The following is an 8,747-nucleotide window of genomic DNA, read 5'->3' as shown; positions in this document are numbered from 1 at the left end:
CCATCGAGCAGCAGTGGTTAACGAATCCAACTAGGAACCATGAGGTTGTGGGTTTGGTCCCTGCCCTTGATCAGTGGGTTAAGGATCCAGCGTTGCCGTGAGCTGTGGTGTAGGTTGCAGACGTGGCTCGGATCCCGCGTTGCTGTGGCTCTGGCGTAGGCTGGTGGCTGCAGCTCCGATTAGACCCCTAGCCTGAGAACCTCCATATGCCATGAGAGCAGCAGCAGTAAAAAAAGACCAAAAAAAAAAAAGATGTGGTATATATACAAAATGGAATACTATTCAGCCATAAAAAGAACAGAATGATGCCATTTGCAGCAACATGGGTGGAACTAGAGACTCTCATACTAAGTGAGGAAAGTCAGAGAAAGACAAATACCATATTATATCACTTATATCTGGAATCTAATATATGGCACAAATGAGCCCATCTACAGAAAAGAAACAAGCTCATGGACCTAGAGAACAGACCCGTGGTTGCAAAGGGGAAGGGAGTTGGATGGACTGGGAGCTTGGGATTAGTAGATGCAAACTATTGCATTGGGAGTAGTAGATAAGCATGAAGTCCTGCTGTATAGTACAAGGAACTACATCTAGTCACTTGTGATGGCACATAATGGAAGAAAATGTGAGGAAAAGAATGTGTGTGTGTGTATATATATATGTATAACTGGGTCACTTTGCTGTACAGCAGAAATTGACAGAACACTGTAAATCAAAAATAATAAAAAACAATACAATATTTTTTTTAAAAGAACTAAAAGATGCAACAAATATAAGAACTACTTGATGAAGCATTCTTCATTCCAGGAAGAAGGAAGACCACCAAAACCAGTCCTGGGGCCACTAAATACCAGCTTTGAGAAAAAATGCAAGCTTGCCTCTACCCTGATCCTTACCTATGGCCCTATTTTCCACTTCCCAAACTATAAAGCCTCCTCTTAATCTCTTCCCAGGAGGGCACAGTCTTTAAGGCATTAGCCTGCTGTGGGCCCCTTTGCCTGAATAGCAATAAAGCTATCTTTTTCTCCTTCCTCCAAAACTCTAACTCTGTGTTTCTGTTTGGCAGCAGTGGACAGAGGCCAAGTTTCAGCAACAGTTCCATGGTGGTCTAGTGGTTAGGACTCAGTGCTTTCACTGCTGTGGCCCAGGTTCAATCCCTGGTCTGGGAGCAGAGATCCCACATCAAGCTACCGCATACCAGCCAAAAACAAAAACAAAACAAAAAACAAATGAGATAGGAAAAAGTGTTTTTAAATCATTATTATGTCAGTCCCAATAGCAAGATTTAATAGCAGATTACAATAGAGAACTGTGAGTAAGTTCCTATGTCCATCTCTTTCTCTACTATATTTATCATGACACAATTTAAGCTTGAATCACTTATCACATGCCTATTTCAGATATGAAAGTTGTATTCTTGCAGTTCCCGTCGTGGCTCAGCAGAAATGAATCTGACTAGGAATCATGAGGTTGCGGGTTCAATCCCTGGCCTCGCTCATTGGGTTAAGAATCTGGCATTGCCATGAGCTGTGGTGTAGGTCACAGAGGCGGCTGGGATCCCGCGTTGCTGTAGCTGTGGTGTAGGCTGGCAGCTGTAGCTCCAATCTGACCCCTAGCCTGGGAACCTTCATATGCCATGGGTACAGCCCTAAAAAGTAAAAGAGAAAAAGAAAAGTTGTATTCTTTGGTTCTTAAAGACAGAATGCTAGTTGCCAATCTTTTTTCAAGTGCTCTGCCTTTCTTGAAGGCAATGTGCTCATTTCTTATCTTCTTTGTGGACAGGTGTGGTCAGATGAATAGCAAGATATATTTGGAAAAGTCCTTCTAGAAAACCTTTGAAAGGGGAATAGCTGATGTGGTCCCTTGTTTTCCTTCTGTTTCCTGCCAGAATGCAGACATGACAGTTCTAACAGCCCTGTCTCATAAAATGAGATAAATTTAAGGATGGAGTCCATGCTCAGTGGATGACAGAGCAGAAAGGTACAAGGAGTCAGACTCGCTGGTGGTATGGAGAATGGCACCAGCCCTGGACTGCCAGCCTCCACGCCGTTTTACATACGGAAAAAATAAAGCTCTTGTTTAAGCCACTGTCATTTCAGGTTTCTTATCAGCTAAACACAATTCCCAAGAGATAAACTATATTAATTGCCATTTTTTGTAAAGATTTGAGGATTTAAATGATACAATAAGTGTTATTTTAAAATAATGAGAAATCTTTTGCTTTTTGTACTTATCTTGTAAAGACTAAGCTATATGGAGCTCTATTGCTGTGCAGTGGGATCTGGCATTGTCACTGCAGCAGCTTGGGCATCTGCTATGGCGTGTGTTCAACTCCTGGTCCAAACATTCTCATACCACAGGTGTGGTCATATACATAAATAATAAGATATACTTTTTATTCTGAGTTAATTATTGCAGGAGAGCAAAATTTGCCATCCCAAAATGCACCTCTTTGGCATAAGAATTGATTTAGGCTGTTTTGTTTTGTTTTGTTTTCTCTTTTAGACATGCTTGTAGCATGTAGAAGTTCCCAGGCCAGGGTTCAAACCCACTCCACAGCAGCAACCTGAACCACGGCAGTGGCAACGTCAAGTCCTTAATGCCGTGCACCACCAGGGAACTCCAAGCTGGTCATTTTTAAGCAACAGAAGTCTTTGCTTTTACCTCTCCCTTGGCTGTCTCAAGAAGTTAGAAAAAGTTTCTATTAGAATAGAGGCGAGCCAGAGATATTTGCAAAGAACATGAACTGGGTGTGGAGGGTGGAGGACACTCCAGGCAGGGCCTAGAGGACAGAATCCACTCTGTGTCCCACTGTTTCTGCCGGCCCAGCAAACTTTTATTTACCAAACATTTGCTTTTCCATTTCCATGTAAATCACCTTCCTCCCCTTTGAAGTCTCAAACTGGCAACATCCTGCTTTTGTCTTTAGCTGAAGATGGTATTTGAGGTGAGGGTTCATGCCATTTTGGCAAGTGGCTCAGTTTTCCTGGGTCTCTTTCATGTATATGCTATTAAATTTTTGCTTGATTTCCTCCTGTTAAACTGTCTTTTGTCAATTTAATTCTTAGATCAGCCAGCAGAAGCTAGAAGGGTAGAAGAAATTTTCTTCTTCACTGATATGGCTATGTTTTCATTTTAACCATGAAAAAGTATATTTGGTCCATGGAGAGGAAGCAGGGAATAATAATAATTTCATTTGGCATCGCTGGACCTGAACTTCCATGAATAAGACCATGAAATATCTGTAAATAATATTATGACTCAGGAATAAAGAAAATGTCATGACCAAGGAAATCTGATGGTTCTTTTTTTCTTTTTAGGGCTGCACGGGAAGCATATGGAAGTTTCCAGGCTAGGGGTCGAATTGGAGCTGCAGCTGCCACCTAACCCTAAGCCAAAGCCACAGCAACGTCAGATCCTTAATCCACTGAGCAAGGCCAGGGATCGAACCCACATCCTCATGGATACTAGTCAGGTTTGTTATTGCTGAGACACTATGGGAACTCCTGATGGGTTTTTTTTGTTTTTTTTTTTTTGAGCCCATGTGGAAATTAGTCTAATAAAAGATTAAAATTAACTTCTTTTCATCATGGACTACTGCAAGAATCTAAGTGTCCATTACTGTGTCAAAGAAAACCAGGTAAGGTTTTTTTAATTTGCTTTTATATTTGTATCTGTGTAAGTCTATAGAAGTGGACACCAAGAAGTGATTAACTATGAACACTGAAGCCAACTGCTTCTACAGTTTATGGTCTACATTATCATGACTTACTGTTTCTTGGTGTTCACTAGCAAAACTTGACTATTCCAGGAGATCCCATTGTGGCGCAGCGGAAACGAATCTGACTAGTATCCATGAGGACGCAAGTTCGATCCCTGGCCTCGTTCAGTGGGTTAAGGACCCAGCGTTGCTGTGAGCTGTGGTGTAGATCACAGACACGGCTCAGATTCTGTATTGCTGTGGCTGTGGCATAGGCCGGCAGCTGTAGCTTCGATTCAACCCCTAGCCTGGGAACCCCCATGTGCCGTGGCTGCAGCCCTGAAAAAAAAAAAAAAAAAATTTACTATTCCAGGAGACTCTTGCCCAGACAAATATCTTTATTGCTCATTTAGGAACTTGTTTGAAAGGTCATCAACTCTTTAATGAACAGTATAAACAGTTTTCGTACCAACACTCTTTGCACTCCTGGCCTCATATATCTTGCCTTGCTGTTTCTTCCAATCCTAAATTACTATTATATCACAATTCATGTCAAATCCCTTCATTGATAGACCTATCTTAAACCAAATGTCAAAATCTCAGTAAAATCAGGGCTTGTCCTTCCCTTTTGAGACATGAACCAAGCTCTCTTGTGGTAACTCCTTCATTCAACGGTGAGCAATAAATTCAGTTTTATCTCATTGGTGATATTTGGGAACTAGCTCTTGATACACACAAAAGATATGTCAGAGCAAGAGCTATGAAACTGGGGAAATAGGCTGGAGGAGGCTGAAAGAGCTTCGTTCCTTTATTTTTTTATGGCCACACCTGCAGCATTAGAGGTTCCCAGGCTAGGGGTAGAATTGGAGCTACAGCTGCCAACCTATGCCAGAGCGACAGCAACAAGGAATCCAAGCCACCTCTGCGACCTACACCACAGCTCACAGCAACGCTGGAGCAAGGCCAGGGATCGAACCCACATCCTTGTGGATACTAGTCAAGTTCGAAACTTGCCGAGCCACAAGGGGAACAACAGAGAAGCCATTTTAGCCTCAGCCACTTTGTGATCTAAGCCTGCAGCAATGCTTGCCCTTGGAGAGGAATTAATTCTCAGGAATTAATGATCTTAAGGGAACACAGTATTACAGGAAGAGAGAAAGGGCAGCCAAAATGTAATGCAGCCCCAAAGCAGAGTCCTGGCTCTTCCTCAAGGGAAACACATACTAATATATCTCTGAGTTCTGCAGGAGCCAAGGCTCCCACCCAGGTGGAAGACAGAAGGATGATGTTGATTCTCCTGACTTCAAGCAACAAAAGTTGAGACTCTGTTGACCTCGGCCCCAATTCTATGCCGAATTCTCCTCAGTTCAGGCCCCTTCATGAATATGCATGTACCCTCAGCTGAAAACTTCCCCAATTTTGCTGCTCAGGGTAACACTACTTTGGGAAAGATCCCTGGTGGTTTCCTTAACTTGCTACGAGGAATAACAAATCCTTCCTTCCCCCAGTCTTTGGCTAGGTTGTGTCTTAGCTCAACCCCCACCGAGGTGAACCTAGTTTTCCAACCCAGGTTTTGGGTCACAGGACCGTAGGTGAGTGCAGTTCTGAGAGCTTGGTAAGGCTGTTGGGGAGTGCCCCAGTCAAACTCACCCCTCAGAGTAGTCTACTGTGCTCATCTGTGGCCTGGAAGCCCTTTGTGAGAAGCGAGGCCCCGGCTCCACAGCGGTGATGGGTGCAGTTCCAGTGAGAGCCCTGTTCTCCTGGTTCAGGATGCCTGATGATCCCCTGGAAAAGACACCTGGAAGAGTGTTACCTTCTGAGAAAAAGGATTTTTTTTTTTTTTTTTTCTTTTAGGGCCACATGTGCACCATATGGAAGTTGAATCCGAGCTGCAGCTGCTGGCCTACACCACAGCCATAGCAACACAGGATCCGAGCCATGTCTGTGACCTACAGCACAGCTCAACCCCAGATCCTTAACCCACTGAGCAAGGCCACGGATCGAACCCACAACCTCATGGAGGCCAGTCGGATTTCTTACCCCTGAGCCATAACAGGAACTCTGAAAAAGGATATAATACATGAAAAAAAAAACTCCTACAGAATCTAACAAATTTTTGAATGAATGTCTTTCATGAGTATAAACATACGGCATACGGTCAAAGCATTTGGGATTTTTCTGCATTTTTATATACGCTAAAGGCAATTTCATTTCAGTTTATTAAGAACAGAAAAGTAGGGTGTTCCCATTGTGGTGTAGTGGAAACAAATCCGACAAGTAACCATGAGGACCCAGGTTCGATCCCTGGCCTTGCTCAGTGGGTTAAGGATCTGGTGTTGCCATGAGCTATGGTGTAGGTCGCAGACACGACTCAGATCTGGCATTGCTGTGGCTGTGGTATAGGCCGGCAGCTGTAGGTCCAATTCGACCCCTAGTCTGGGAAACTTCACGTGCCACAGGTACAGCCCAAAAAAGAAAAAGAAAAAGAAAAAATACACTGAAGAATAAAGCGATAGAATTAGAGTGTTCATTACTTTGTTTGGTTTTGATTACTCATCAACTGATACACCATTGGTCTGTACAGTGCTGTGAACTGAATATGTTCCCTCTCACCCTAAATTCATATTTTGAAGCCCTAACCCCTAATATGACTATATTTGGAGAAAAGGCCTTCAAGAAGTTAATGAAGGTTAAATGAGATCATAAGAGTAGGGCCCTAATCCAATAGGATTGCTGGTATTATAAGAAGAGGAAGCGGTTCCCTTGTGGTGCAGAAGGTTAAGGATCTGGCATTGTCACTGCAGCAGCTTAGGTCACTGCTGTAGCACATGTTCCATCCCTGGTCTGGGAACTTCCATGTGCCATGGCCTTGGCCAAGAAAAAGAAGAGGAAGAGAGATATTTCCTTTCCCCTCAAGTCCACATATGTGTAGGTATCTGTATGTGTGTAGGGATAGGTATGGATATAGCTTCACTTAAGACAGCTGAAGTTAGGCATTAATGGATAAAGGAACTAGTGGAACTGCTTTGAAAATAGCAGTGCTAAGCAGAAAGTCTCAACAGGGGAAAAACTACAACTTCTATGATAAAGTTCTTTTTCAGCTGCAGAAATTCCCAGGCCAGGGATCAAACATGAGCCACAGCAGTGACAACGCCGGATCCTTAATCCACTGAGCCAACTGGGGAATTCCTACAACATCTCTGTTTCCTGGCTCCTCCTCAATTTAGATTTTGAGGTTGCTCCAATCTTCAGAGAAAAAGAAAACTCAGCTCGTTCTTTAGCCTATTGTTCTTTCATTGGTATCCTGCCTGCCAGGCCCTGGGACCACTGCCATCTGGTTTCCACCACCGCCACCACCACGCCGCCGATGTGCAGCTGTTCACACAAAGAGCAGCTTCTCTTTGTCAAATCCAGAGGATTCACTGGCTGCCTCGACCTCTTGGGAGCATTCATCACCGTCCCACTCTTCCAGAAACTTGTCTCTTATTTCCCAGATACCAATCTTTCCGTTCTTCTCTCAAGTCTTTTTCCCTTCCAATGATCCTGAAAGGTATGTGTTTCACAGGGATTTCATTCTGAACACTTTTCTCTCACTTAAAAGGCTTTTCGTGAGTGACCTCATCATCCACGGCTTCAACTAGTAGACTCTCAATAGTGTGTGGCCCTGACCCTGCCATGAACTCCAGGCCCTTAATTTTATTTGCCTACAAAGTGACTCCACCTGGGTGTTCCCCGGACCCATCTCAGTTAAATGCTCTGCTCTTAACTCAGTGCCCTCCCCGACAAAGGCATCTCCACCTGTTTTCCTTGTTCGATACCATTATCAACCTGTCACTTAACTCATTTCTAGAAGCTGGACTCTCCTCCCTTGCCCCCTGGATTGATCTATTTAATTTTTGCGGGTAGTGGGGCGGGGTGGTAGGCCTGAACCTGTGGTATAATGGAAGGTCCAAAGCCAAGGGTCAAATCAGAGCCGCAGCCACCAGCCGATGCCACGCAGGATCTGAGCCTCGTCTTCGACCTACACCACAGCTCTCGGCAACACACACCAGATCCTTAAAGCCAGGGATCAAACCCTTATCCTAAGCGATGTTAGTCGGGTTCATAACCTGCTGGGCCACAATGGGAACTCCCCGCCCCCTGGGTTTAATCTCTGGCTCAACCCTGTGGTTCCCGTCTCCTTCATAGTGCTTAAACCCACCTCTTTTCCGCCATCCCTGCTGCTGGTTTAATTGTTTGGGAGGTCATGTTGAGGGAGGAACAAGGATGTGCATTAGAATCACCTGAGTGGTTTTCTTTGCCGATAAGCATGCCCTACCCTGCCCCTCCCTCCTCCAGAGAGTCTGACCTGCCTGGAACTCTTCCTCACCAGCACTGTTCTCTGGTCTTCCATCCATCCTCCACACTGCTGACAGGGAATCTTTCCAAAATGCCACCCTCAAAGTACAACCTACCTGGCTTTCCAAGGTTTCCCAGGACCTCCAGGATAAAGTCCAAACTCCTCTGAAAACCCTTGATGATTGGTTCTTGCCAACAGCTTCCACCTCACCTCCTGCCCCGCCCTTTCAGACACCGGGTACTCAAGGCTTATTAAAGTGTGGTACTCACTGTTCCTGAAACACCCCTCCTGTCATTCCCTTGCTGTTTGTTTTCTTTCTGCCTGGAAATCACTTTGTTCAAAAAACCTCTCCTGACTTCTCCAGGCAGTCAGGGACTTCCTCTTCTGTGTTTCCACAGAAGCTCGTTCATATCATGATTCTGTATTTTTTATCAGATGATTGTAAGTATTTGTGTTTATACGATGTCTCATCCACTAGACTGAGCAGACTTTGTTCAGTTCATTTTCATGTGCCCTAATGAAGAGCCTTAATATGTGCTCAACAAACGCTTACTGAGTGAGTTGTTTTTTTTTTTCCCACTGTACAGCAAGGGAATCAAGTTATCCTTACATGTATACATTACATTTTTTTCCCCACCCTTTGTTCTGTTGCAACATGAGTATCTAGACAAAGTTCTCAATGCTACTCAGCTGAGTGAGTTTTTG

This window comes from Phacochoerus africanus, chromosome 10 (assembly GCF_016906955.1).
Source record: "Phacochoerus africanus isolate WHEZ1 chromosome 10, ROS_Pafr_v1, whole genome shotgun sequence".
Taxonomy (NCBI): Eukaryota; Metazoa; Chordata; class Mammalia; order Artiodactyla; family Suidae; genus Phacochoerus; species Phacochoerus africanus.
This window is presented reverse-complemented; position numbering follows the sequence as displayed.